The sequence below is a fragment of the Numenius arquata genome, chromosome 15 (assembly GCF_964106895.1).
Source record: "Numenius arquata chromosome 15, bNumArq3.hap1.1, whole genome shotgun sequence".
NCBI lineage: Eukaryota > Metazoa > Chordata > Aves > Charadriiformes > Scolopacidae > Numenius > Numenius arquata.
In genome coordinates, this window is record NC_133590.1 from 14,622,868 (window position 1) to 14,634,038 (window position 11,171).

Below are 11,171 nucleotides of genomic sequence, written 5' to 3' on the forward strand. Positions count from 1 at the left end.
CTTTTTTTTTTTCCCTACAGTAGAACATGGCATTACAAAATACTGAGTATAATCAGCTACACTGAAATCGGTGGGAAACAAAGAGACCCAGCATTTTTCTCAATACAGGTCAGAGCCTTTTTGGCTGCAATCCAGTACTGGATCTCCCGCAAGCCCCCTTCATCACAGGCAGACTCAGGCAGTGGTTTTCCAGAGATGAACGTGGGCTCAGAATTCCCATTAGTGGGACTAGTTGACGGTAAACTACTAGAAGGGAGAGCAGTGCAGTTTTGCAAAATCACCAAGAAAATGCGGGTAGCAAATGTCTCCCTGATAAACATTCATACCACAACAGCAAGCCAAGCTGCATATTATTTGTCCCCTGCAATTCTGTAGCAATTGTTCCCACAATGGTTTCTTCCCGTCATTATTCATCAAGATACTTCTCTAAACTTCATTTAGATATCATTCTGTGAATATCATTATTTTATGAATATAAAAAGTAATTGGTAACTTCAAATACCTTTTGCATGGACTTTAAAATTCTAAATATTGGTGAAGTATTTTACTGTAGTTAAGAGTTACTTTCCCAAGGGTCTGCTACAACACAGGTGAAACCTTGGTTCTTTCAGAGACAATAGCAGATCTGCCCACACCTTTATAGGTGACCAGACTTTACCAGAAGCCTAATACGCCCCATCCTTTTAATGCCATCCACTCTTTACTTAGATATGAGGGATATCTTTCTGATACAGACCTCCACAATGCCTGTGGGCCATCATTCTTTGTTTAATACCGATTTAATAAGTCATTAATCACCACCACTTCAGCTACAGACCAAGACTTCTGAGCTGGTGGTGGATAAGAGGCAAGAGAAGTTGCAGTTGCCTTCAGCTGCAGAAGCGGGACAGAGATGGGCAGCATGAGAGAGATGCATGCCCAATGCCTCAACTGATGTCCACCACCAGAGACCCTGATGGCCAAGGAAGACCCCGTGGAACTGCTGGAGAGGGACAAGGAAAAAGGGAGGATGTCTTGTATAACTGTGCTACAGGACATCATATTCACAGACACAAGAGAGAAACAAGAGGCTTTGTTTACAAGTGTCTCTAAAACTTGGAGTGAAACATCCCTTCCTTTTTGTTATTAAAAAATAATGCCACCTAAATTCTTCACTAGACTTCTTTGTTAACACAGCAGAGACTATTACGAAGGACAGTTTGTATTGCACTGTCTGGACCGTAGCGATCAGCTGCCCAGAGCAACTCTTCTGTACAAAAGATAGACCCTATCACTTAATGATTCGCGTCATGGGCAATTTGTGCAGAGAGGAAGCATTTGCTTTTCTGAGTCATTTTAGTTTCTCACAATAAATATAATAATAAATCGACGTGCCAAGTATCTAAACTGACAAAGCATCTGTAATAGCCTCTGTTTCCTCAAATATTTATCTCCCAAACATTTTTTAAATTTAAACATAAGGCATTTAATGGCTAATAAACCATTTTATATTAATCAAGTTCAAGTAGTGAAATAGAAATAAGTTTGGTAACTGGCAGTGCTGTTCATGGGTCCCGAGTAGCAATCCTGGACTTGGATTATATCTTCATCTCTGCATCACCAACACAACACTATTACTGTTTTAAAGAATCCTAAACACATTGAATGCGAATAAAGAGAGGGAGAAGAAGTTACGATCTTTTACATAGATCCAATCATTTAATATTGCCTTTGCTTCCCAGAAGCAACATTATCCAAGTTTATGAAGAGACAAGTCCTACCATTAGTTCACATTCATCATTTGAAATAAGTTAGATGGAGTTAGAGTCAAATTCTGTGCTTTTCCTGCACAACATTCCTAAGGTCTTTCTTAGACAACAAATGAAAGAGTTTTGCTTTTTAACTGCACATTGCTCGTATTGGTCTTGATTAACCTCTGTCTTGGACTATTAGAAACATCTCTCTGACCCTGACAAATCCCAAACCAGCTCACTTATGGCCATCCTTTTTCACAGATAATTTTTCTGGCTCATTGCTTCAGCCAAATGACTCTTCTGTTCGCAGCCCTACACTGCCCGCTCTTCCCTATTGCTGCAAACACAAACTATTACGGAGCTGTTGATCCCTGCCTCTGCTCTGATAGGGACACAGCCCTGGCTGCTGCTCTGGCGTACCTCTCAGTTCTTCATTGCATTTCATTCCAGTCTTAATGGACTGAAAGAATTCCCCTCTCAAAATCTAAAAGGAGATCTGATTTTCCTCTTTCCAGCCCTCCCTTAAAGCTCACCTCTGCTGTGACTCCTGCAGAGAAAAACCACCAAACACCTCGATAACGGTCAAGGAACTGAAGTCCAAGGACAGTGCTTGGGATCCTCACGATCAGCTTGTATTTCTCACAGTTTTTTGTGAGAGCCACCCATATTTTCCCAGCTTTTACTTCAACAGTAAATTCTTTGGCAGCGTTACCACATTTCAGTTTCTGTTAAGTGCCTGTCCCGATGAGCTGAGACGGCTGGCCGGCACTGCAGTACAGATGGGACCCTGATTCTCCATTTGGCAGCCACACCAAAATAAATAGATCATTTCAGACCAGATCAATTTAATGCTTACCCTTTCATATTTCCGTGGGTCACATGAGAGGTCAGCTGAAAAAAAGTGGTACATGTGAACCAGGAGAAAGCCTTTACAATATCTACAAAATTTCTCAGTTGATGTTTAGAAAATTGTCTTCTCTGCCCAGTTCACAGGATCCCAGGATAATCCTCATGGGAAAGGATTTGGGAGGGCTCAGGTCCAACCCTGTTCCGAGCTGGGCCGGCTCCAGGCTCAGACTCGGCTGCTCGGGGCTTTCCCCCCAGTGGGTCTTGAAACCTCCAAGGATGGGGGTGGCGCAGCCTCCCCAGGAACCCGTCCCTCGGCTCCTCTGCCCTTGATCATGGTAAATCCACACATCTAGCTGGTTTGCTCAGAAACGTACTGATTCACAGCCTAAGAGGCTGCACTGATTTCTACCAGAAATCTACATGATGAAAAAAAAGACAGAAGAGAAAATAAAAAGTCCTGTTTGCCCACTACAACTTTGGAATTACTTAGATAATGGAATAGAATTAGATCACAATTTTAGTATTACCTGTGCTGTTCAGTTCTTTCATTATAGAATCATAGAATCGTTTGGGTTGGAAGGGACCTTGAAGATCATCTAGTCCCCTGTCACTAGACCAGGTTGCTCAAAGCCCCGTCCAACCTGGCCTTGAACCCCCCCAGGGATGGGGCAGCCACAGCTTCTCTGGGCAACCTGGGCCAGGCTCTCACCACCCTCACAGCAAAGAATTTCTTCCTGACATCTCATCTAAAAGTCCCCTCTTTCAGTTTAAAACCATTCCCCCTTGTCCTGTGGCTCCCCTCCCTGTGAGGAAGTCCTTCCCCAACTTTTCTGGTGCCCCTTTAGGGACTGGAAGGGGCTCTAAGGTCTCCCTGGAGCCTTCTCTTCTCTGGGCTGGACCCCCCAACTCTCTCAGCCTGTCCTCACAGCAGAGGGGCTCCAGCCCTCACAGCATCTCCATGGCCTCCTCTGCCCCCACTCCAACACGTCCATGTCCTTCTTATGTTGGTGGCCCCAACACGTTTAAAACCAGAAATGATTAATTTTTTGAATAAAATTATGAAAACGTACATGCTACCACAAAGTGTCAGAACAAGCCCAGGAACATATCCTGCACTCTCATCTACTGATCACCATTTCCTACTGCTGTGCCTTTTCTTTGGGTCTATTTTAGTCAGAAGCTCTTCAAAGCCATCCTGGATGAAATCTTGGCTCCTCTGCAGCAGATGGAAAACCTCACATCGGCTGCTACTAGGTACAAATCCCGTATCGTCTTTGCTTTGCCATGTAAATTGCTGAGGCTCCCCAAGGTGTATAGGTTTTGATTACTTTGTCGTCTGCAGCAACTGGGTCTCATATAAAAGAAATTTACAGGCACAGTAACCTGCTCGACCTGAAACAATGTGCAACAAGAAGTAATTTCATTGTGTGGTGTATGGGGTTTCACATTTTCCCTTTGGCCATAGTATCATCTCCGAATTCAAGTAAATTAATTCCCAGATACAAACATACAGAGGGCTTTTGTAACTTCTCAGTGTCTTGTTGCCTGATTTTCTAGGAAATTCATGACCTTTGTAAATAATTCAAAAGGAAAGAGGCAAATCAGGAGATGACAAAAGTTCATCTGACTACGACTGTTGCTAGGAAGGGTATCATTTCTGAAGAGGTCACAGTAATGGCAGGTCTCCAGTAAATTAGAACTTAAGCAGGTCAATGAGGTTGATGGCTACAATTATGCTCTGGGACTCGGGAAAACACAACAGTGATTAAGGATAACACAAATGCTATTCCCATCTCTAAGTTGTAGGTGACTGCATTTTAATTTTTTTCTCATGATAAAAATAAACCATGTGAAAATATCTTCTGCAGAAGTTAAAGGCAGAGAGATCTGTTAATTAAGAAACTATGCATTAATTCCATCTTAAAATTTTGCTGCACTTGAAAGAAAAAAAAAAACCACAACAATTAAAAGGTAGGCAAGGAAGGAATTCATATTTCATAGAAGATGGTCCACAAGCTGTGCGCACTCAGACCAATATGGAAAGCCACTTTGGTCTAGAGGTCTGCCAGCTCATCCTCACAGGTGTGTACATTTTAATTGTACATTTTCTTTAGGACAGTTCATGCCAGACTGTCACATGAGTTTAGAGTTCATGCCAGACTGTCACATGAAAGTCTGATGGAACTTTCAAGAGTGAAATTTATATTAGAGACAAAAGTGTGAGTGAAATATATATATGTTTATATATATATGCTTATATATATTTATGTATATATATTTATGTATATGCTTATATATATATGTTTAACATACAAGTTCTGAAAACTTCAGGTTAATTAAGTAATTTAATTACATACCAACAAAATATCTTCCAAAATCTCTTGGAAAAAGACAGCTGCAGACTTCTGTCTGTGGGGTGCGAGCGTGCTGTGTATACACACGGAGAGCTGGAAAGCTAAAGGGCGATCGGATCTGTGACACAGTGAAACTTCTTCCACTAAATCATGAAGGTAAATGTAGGAATGTTAAAAAAAAAAAAATAAATCCTTAACTCTCTCTAAAACTTCATATCAATTTCTTATAAGAACTGTACACATTTTACCATTGTCTGCTCTTGTAGCAGTTATTTAATTAAGTGGTTCTCCTTAACGCACTGTTTCAGTTGCTGCCGGTATCGAGCAGGTCCTTCCAAAAGAAGCAATCATAAACTGCTAGATGGGTTTACTCAGCTGTGGCACCTCTAAGCCGATTTAAGCAGTCTGTCAAAATTGAGTGAAATTAATTAATTCACTGGAGAGGTTTGCCTTCTCCAAACTTAAGTAAGAGGGGGTGCAAACTAGTGGTAATCAGATCCACATTTTTCCAGGCAAAGTCATCTAAATTATTTTAATAATGCCAAAACATGTACTGTTTCTAATACAGAGGGGCAGATCTCTGAAGACAGGGTACCTCTCTACTGCAAAAATCCAGGAGGACAACCTTATTCCTATCACGCTGCAATAAATTTCCTCCTTGGTGGCATTTTCTGCATTTTGGGTGTTTGGCTACACCTCGTGGACTCCATTTAACAGCCCAAACCATGGCAGGATGGTGAAGAGCGTTTCAAGTGCAGAATAAAAGACAATAGTAGCTGGATTATGTCCATGTCCAACTGCCGAAGATGCTGAAGCGGACAATTGCCTTCTGGTTCTTACTCAGGCATTTTCAGGTTTTAAGTGCTTCCCCGGTAGCTTGGTACACAATTATAGGTGGATTAGAGAAAGTGGCAATAGGGTATTTTTGTCTAATCTTCTCTCAATTGTTAATATTAATTAAAGGACTTTTCCCCCTGCATCGTGCAATAAACATGAGCCACTTCTTAAAAATGAGCATTTTAGCTTACTAGCTACTTAACGCTGCTTTTCTTCAGTAATTTCTTATTTTATTTTTATGTAAATGAACCATGCCGAACACCAGGAGGCCTGTGAGAACAAGAGACAACCCCTGCAGAAATCACGGTAGGAGCGTGGCACACATTACAACCAGGTGAGGATGACCTCATCATTGACCTCATCGCATTCAGAACTGGCTGCAACGCCTATCACCTCCAGTTGGTTTCCCCTTAATACAACTATCAAAGCCTTAGACAAAAAGACAGCACAAAACCTACAAAATAATCAAGCCATTTCAGCCAGAAGCTGGGAAGAATGGAGATACAGAGTCATTGGTCTACCTGAATACCCGAGGAGGGTTTCAATATCTCTGGTAAAGCACAGATTCCCCTAAAGCGAGCTCCTAGAGCGGATTTGGCTGTGAGATACGAGCAGCTGGCCCTTCTCTTTGCAACCTTGCAGCGTCTCACCACCATAGCAAATCTTCCACTTCTCCTGTTATTTTAAACACACCCTTGACGTGAATTACGGGCGTTTGCCGTAGAGTGGATGGCTCTGGTAGATGGTTTCATAGGCGAGTTTGCAACTTTTTACTGCAAAGCAAACACTGAGCTGACATTTATTACACACTCAGCCATGATTTGCAAGAGGGATTTTCCACCTGGCTTAGGGAAGATCCCACAGTATGACCTAGCTTTCAGAAGACGTTTCTTTTTGGCTACTCAGACTGATAGCACAGAAAATTTAAATAAATATTAAAGAAAGGGGCAGTAAAACCCCCATACTATTATTAGAAGCATACCTGTAACAAGGTGCAATGATAGCCAGCCCCGGTCAGGTATCAGATCAGAGAGATTATTCTTGCAGGTTGGATTAGCTCTGATTTAGCTCACTAGCTGAAAAAAAAACACCCTGTCTTTTAGAAAAAATAATTCACACAGTAAGCTCTCTCAGTAATGTGGGTAGCAGAATTAATGGATGAAGAGCAGCAGCCGCCATGCAAACCCCCCTGAGTGCCAAGCACACACAGGTGCAGAGATTTCCGAGACTGCTTTGGGATGTTTCGTGCATTGGTGGAAAAAAAAAAAAAAAAAAAAAGGAAAAAAAAAAGAAGAAACGGCAAGATAAGGCAGCATAGAGGCATTACCCAGGGCCACAGAAGAGCTGTGGAGTTGCCCAGAGGTAAAGCTAAGCAAACATCTCTGGTAACGAACGTTGAGTAGAGGGGGATCGGTGTGGTGAGTGAGGAAAAGAGCTCTGACAGCTCGAGCCCTGCCGCACAGAGGGAAACGGGAGAATGAACGTGCCCTAGAAACAAAGAGGGGCTCATCAGAGGGACCACACACCACTCTGTCATCGCTTTCTCATCCTAATGGAAACAACCGGCAGGACATCAAGTATTGGCTCAGTGCTCTGAACAGAAGGGATAACAGGATTATTAGACAGAGCCATACCTTTAACTCATAGAGTGCATTTTCTGACACTGCTTCTCAGGCAACAAATTTTTTGGTTTCCAATGCCTTAGGTAGGGGAGGAGAAATGCTATTACAGATTAGAAAATAGCTGAGATCACCATATACATGAGAAAAGAAAGGGAAAATAAAAGATAAATGCACAAGAGCCACCAAAGGCTAAAATGGCAGGGCAGGAGTACCAAAGTATAGCTTACAGTAGTATAATTTATATTTATAAGTTTATATCTATATTATATATGTAATCTACCTATATATACATAATAAATTATGTGAAGTGAGGAAAACAGCCTTGAAAAGACCTTTGCAAATAGTTTGAATTTTGGTTCCCAAATGGGGAAAGAAAAAAACAAACCATCAGCGCTTCATAGCAAATCAGAACAAAACCACTGCATTTCTGTCCTCAATTCAGCTCCAGGCTACCTGGCCCAACTGCTATTTTTCAGAGAAAACCTGTTAATCCAGAAAATTGCCTTGCCTTAGACATAAAACACAATGAAAGTCATACGCCGAGCATCAAACCGTGCTGACTTCTGGAGCACTGGATCTCACCCAGCGCAGTGCAGCAGCAGATCAAAATCTGAACTTCCTCAGCATCGCCTTACAGAGGTGGGATGCTATTACAGAAGTTGTGTCAGAGCTCCGATTTGCTTTTATCTAGTGCTGTATTTCAAGCTCCTTCTCCTGATAACAGTATCTCAAGGATTCTGACTATTAAAGTTATCTGGAAGTGATAATCATTTTCTCTACAGGGAGTACGTGATACACTTCCTCTCCTTCTCTTCTCTCCTACCATTTTCCTCTTTGTCAATACCTCTCCATCCATCTCTGCATTTTTATGCCAGTTCTACCTCCAATAACCTCTTTCTGTACATCTTAATTTTTAAAGGCACCCATCTTTGTCCATTAATTTGCCTCCGTCTGCAGCATGACCTCATTTCACTGTGGGGTTGCCATAAAATCATCTACTATTGCCTGTTTGCTGTCCAAACACCTGCTGTGCCTTCCCATCCCACTGAACCTGCATTTGCTTTGCTTCTCTTATTCTGTCCCTCCCCTGCTTTGTATGCTGACACTTTTTGCCTAATTATTTTATTTACGCATATACCTTTCCCACTCGGCGCTCCCATCTTTACCGTATCTCTGTCACAGATTCACCACTTCAAATGTACACAGGATGATTTTGAATTTTTGCCCATTTGTGGATGTAAATAAGGTGGGAGGACACGCTACACAATTTGTGTAGACAGAAGCCTTTTTAATCTAATATCACTAATAGGAAAGAGTCAACCATTGCAATTGCAGTTAAATGCAAAATTAAATGAGGACAATATGTCAGTTTTGAAGGACAATTTGAGGAATCAAATTATCCAGAATTACCTCATGCTTTGTTGTGTGAGGGTGCTGCAGGGGTCAGCTGAGGAGTCTCCAGGTCCAATACTGGACACACAGTCTTGCTTCTGGTTGGCATCTCTCTGCTCCCACAACACAGCGTGAAACTACACTGGACTGGCCAAAAGGCAAAATTATCCCTAGTTCTCAAAGAAAACAAAATTTGACAAAACAGACATAAAAAAAACCAATCCCTCATGCCCTGTCTCCCAATGCCTGTTATGTCCCATCTCCTTGTTCCACATCCATGGATGTTTCTCCCTTATGGACCAGGGAAAGCTGAAATCAGGCATGAATCTGAGGGCGCTGGTGCAACATCTCCCCGGGAACATGGGGATGCGAAGAGAGGCCAGCAGCTGCCTTGGCTTCCTCTTCACCAAAAGGCCCTTGTTAAGTAAATTTCTCATGAACAAGCAAGGAATTAATCTTGCAGCAGGGCCCAAGCCTGCTTCTGCCAGGTGTGTGTCAGGCCCAGGTGAACGGCAGCTCAGCAGGAACCAGGGGAACATGCTCTTGCCATAAGATAGTGCTGCTGGAGCCCAGAACAAAAGCCACCAGATAACTATGTGCCTCGAATGTAATTTCAAAGCTAAAGCAAGCTGTGTGTTTTCAGCCTTGATTTATCTGCAGGCCACTCTAAATTAATTAGACCAGAAAGCCCTTGCTTCACCTTTCCACCGGCTGCAGGAGAGAGATGTCCGGTGTTACAGCCACTCGCAGTTTCCCCCCACATGGTGACTGACTTGGTCAGGACCTTGGGGGCAAATTCTGCACCTCTCCAGCAAAACCCTTTAATTGCAGCTCTTGCATTAGCCAGTTGCTCTCTGGATCAAAACCTCCAGCCACCCCACCTGGCTTCTGTCCTCCTTACACCTGGTTTCTTCTGTCCTCCTTACACCTCTTGAGTAGCAGCCGAATGACTTAAAATTCCTAGAGACTTTCCCAGACGAAAATCCTCTTGATTCTCCTGGTCCACTTCTGAGATTCCTCTGCTTTTGCGGAGAAGGAGGCTGTCTGCAAGGGACAGCAGTAGCCTAGGGGCAAGATGCCTTCTCCTAGGCAAGGAAGCCTAGAAGCCTACAGCAGATCTTGAAAACTTGCCGACTCTAACTTCCTTGGAAGAGTTCTTAGGACTAGAGGATGGAGAAAAACGCAAACAAGGTGGGAGAAGATCAGGAGATTATGTGTCACTCCAAACAACCTTGAGCACATTGTCTTGATGGCACACCAGTACAGAAGCCCTGAAGAAGCCTCCTTTCTCCCTCCGCCTCTCTTCGTGGCTCCTAACAGACTCCCTTCATAGGGCAGCTGCCAGTAAAACCTCATAAGCTATGGATCAATCTTCCACATAGAGTATGGAAGCCTTAATATCCAACATAGCCAAAGGCAGAAGGGACAAACCTCTAAGCAAAGGAACAAAAGCCCTAACCCCACCACAAACAGCAATCCTGTGTTTTGCCAAGCTGCTATCCCAGCCCTTTAATTACACCTCTTCATTAAGTACAACAACCAGCAGCTGTTCTGTAAAGCTTTTTTTTTTTTAAGAAATTATTTCTTATTGGTTAAACACTGTGGATGGAAGGAAAGAGAAATTAAAAAAAAAAAAAAAAAAAAGAGAAGAAGAAGACAGAGCTAAAGTTCAAATGAGCTCAGCCCTCACATGCCTGCTAACACATCTGCACTCTGGGTTATTCCTGAATGTCAAAATAAAGACTCTGAGTCTGAGCTTAATAATTTCCCTGGAGCGCCATTGTCCTGCAGAGACGGTTTGCCTTTCAGTTCTTGGCTGCTGCCAAGGGAGAGGTGAGGGAAGTGAACCACTTTATTTATTGAGTTGGTTGTTGTAACAATTTAAACTAAGCTCAGCATCGCTGGCTGCTCCTTTCAGGTCGGTTCCTGGAATTAGTAGGTTTTCCTTTAGATCTGCATAACGGAGTCTCCCTGCTTTTATAACCCAGTTTTGTCCCGGCTTCAAATATACATCTTCTAAGCTGAGAAAGGATTACTCCATCTTTGATATCACAATTAAAATGGATCAGGAGGGGGAAGTAACGATTGATCCTTCAGCCGTTGTGCTGATCTGCTGAAAGTGCTGACTTACGCCCACGAGCAAAAACAGTGAATCACAGGGATCAATAAACAGAGCTGTAGTGGTGCAACTGCTGCGGGCTGCGCGGTTCGACTCGTACTGGCAATTACAGAAACTGGGTTGGCTTTACAACTGCTTCAACAAATGCCCTATTACCCTGCTTTTTCCTATGCAAAAAAACCCCACCCCTCAAACCCTTAAATACCATTCAAATTACCAAAATGGTATACTTGTGTGCTGCTTTCTGCCTTCCTAGAGCAAAAAA